Source organism: Thunnus maccoyii, chromosome 10 (genome assembly GCF_910596095.1).
Source record: "Thunnus maccoyii chromosome 10, fThuMac1.1, whole genome shotgun sequence".
NCBI lineage: Eukaryota > Metazoa > Chordata > Actinopteri > Scombriformes > Scombridae > Thunnus > Thunnus maccoyii.
Window position 1 is genome coordinate 30,393,702 of NC_056542.1, and position 2,784 is coordinate 30,396,485.

Genomic DNA, 2,784 nt, shown 5'->3' on the forward strand with positions numbered 1-2,784 from the left:
GGGAGAAAAGCTGTCTAGAATCTACTCATGCTCCATAATACCAGATATAAAGTGATTTAGTTTTGAACTGGTGGTGCACAGCCAGGCTGCATTATTCTCGGAAAAAAGTGAGAGAATTTTTTTTCTTTGCTTTCTCAAATGTAAATCACCAGAGGTGACTGACAGACTTGACACTATGGGCGGGTATTCGGGGCCAAGACCATGGATGTATTTTAAGAGCTGGATACTGAACCAAAAATGGTGCCCATTCAGTCTAATAAGAATTGCTTGGCTGGCAAATATGCCGAAAAAAGTTTCTAGCTTCCAGGTTTGTCTCTGCATTGTGCAGCCCACTGAATATGTGCAGTAGTGTTTCCCCTGCTGGCCCCGCCCACGAGTTCCGCTCGGCCCATAAACTTTACATTGAGATGATGTCATGGATTTCTCGGCTCGGGTATAGATTTACAAATATAATATCTCCATGAATCAAAAATACATAATAGAAAGAGTCATAATTGACCTTGTTTGCAGTTTGAGGTGTACTGTCAACAGTTTTACGGATGTCTCTTTTACAATGGTGGTCTATGGGGAAAAAGCTTTTTGGGCTGTAGGGGGATTTTTTGCTGCAATACCATGAGTGGCCACTGGGAAAAATTGGCAGCAAGGCTGAGAGGTGGAGCCCTATCCAGCTCTTATAATACATCCATGGCCAAGACCCCTCTGTTGACCCCTTACACTGATTGTTATCTAAAATGCCTTTGCTCAAGGACGCCCATACAATTTGAAATTTGTTGAAATATTACTTAACTCTTGACTTTGTTTTATTTTTATGACCATTACAGGCCAATATGTCAGGCTGTGGGCAACATAGGAGTAAATCCAGATTTGATACCACAAATCAAAGTACTGCCCCAAACATCCTCCACCCCAACCTCCCACTCCCAACAATAATCCTGCTGCTGGGTCTGGTGACTGATAAGAAAACCCTTTTAGAGTACTCAGGAAAAGTATGGAGATTCAAATAATGGAAACAACAAGGGCTGATGTTTCAAGTGATGGCTGCAAACCACAACCCCTTCTTATTAAATGTGTCTCTGTGAATTAGACATACAGACACTGTTGTACATTCAGTTGACAGATAAAAAAATATGAACCCTTTGATGAGGAGTAGGTGTTCACTGCAGGGTGTACTGTCTGAACCTTTTGCAAACAATAGTCAGTATATATATATGGCAATTATTTCCATATCTGTTTGTCTTTGTTTCCATGTAGTAGAGAGAGAAATATTCACAGTCACATTTCCTATTTCTTCTCTCCTTGTCATTAGCACAAATGCTAATAAAACGCTGATGGAGGGTGGAGGAGGGAAAGAATTTCATGTAATCCGTCCGTAATGATGATAAATCGACTCTGGGGAGTTATTCAAATATTTAAGTCCTGTGAAGGAAATGAGAAACATTTTCTTTCCCGAGGCTCATGAGAACACACCATTATGCTTGTCAGGTGTAAAAACAGGTCTAGAATTCTGAGCCAAAGATCCTGCTCATCTTTATACTGCTCACCACGTTTAATGTCAGCCAAAGAGATATGAGATGTGGTTGATTTAACTCCTTACCTACCATGTGCAGTATGTGGCTGTTTTATGTCCCTTATCACACCTACACAACCGTTCACACACACACACAGTCCATTACACAGCAGTCCATCTTTCAGTGCTGCGATGGGTTCCCTCCTTTCCCGCTCCGGGGAAGGCCACCGTCACTTAGCCCAGCGCTGCCCATCTGCACCTGTCAGACGGCATCTTGTCTCTGTGGTTAAGCTGGCAGAAAATAGCCCTGGGAACAGAGAGCACTATGGGAACCGAGGAGAGGAGCTAGGCTGAGTCTCAGCTCTGACCAGGCAAATCGGCCCATCATTCTGCCGGCCTGATGGCTCACTGTGCTGACCCCCATACTGTATATACAAATGCAGAAAGAGATATATACAGATGAGACTAAAAATGAAAACATCACACTGTCTTGTTTACTGCTGGTTTACTTACTATGATGTTTTAGTCAAAATGACCCTTATCTCACCCGTTTCACTCATACACAGAGATGCTGGGTAAATTATCCAATCTGAGGACCACAAAATTTGGTCAAATGATGGATCAAACACCTTGAGAAAACACTAATAGCCATTCAGGTAAGGTAAGCTCATTTCCTCAAGATTATACAAATAGCAGTGAAAGTATTTGAAATGATGTACAGTAAGAAATCCTTTTAAAAATGTTATTTATTCACTGAATGTTCTGTATTACTGTGAATATAGATAATATCATCTAGAGTCTGACCTTACGCTGTAGTCACTAACTGAATCCTACATTCAAGGCAAAATGATTATTGTGATTATACTTCATAGTTTTCTTTATTTTGTTCTGTATCTGCTGCAAAGTTTTTACATTGATTCAAATGCATTGATTCAGTGATCTTTTTGTTAAGTAATGAGCAACTGGAATCCGCACTGCACTAATGCAAGGAGTCTGTATTCTGAGGACTATTTTGTATTTAAAGGTAAGAATTTAGCAAGTTAGTCTGGGCACTATCATTAGGAGTGAGAAAACCTAGGTAAACATTAAAGTGACTACCCAAGATGTCTGTTCTTGACTCTATTACAGTATGCAGACCACATGCCTGGCTTACTTTGATCTGCTGTACTTACCATAGTTCGCACGTTGGTTTGTCAACCTGTTTGATCACCTGCCACTTCTGCTTTTGCCTGGGTGAATGTCCCTGTGTGCCCAGATCTCAACAATAACTCTGGAGA

At 41.0% G+C, this 2,784-nt stretch overlaps 1 long non-coding RNA gene across 1 annotated transcript; it reads left to right on the forward strand.

Moving 5' to 3' along the window:
- The first annotated feature begins 2,082 nt into the window (after positions 1 to 2,082).
- On the forward strand, positions 2,083 to 2,784 carry LOC121906160. The gene is made up of 3 exons (XR_006098557.1): positions 2,083 to 2,163; positions 2,460 to 2,531; positions 2,636 to 2,784. It is a non-coding gene; the product is annotated as an uncharacterized LOC121906160 (long non-coding RNA).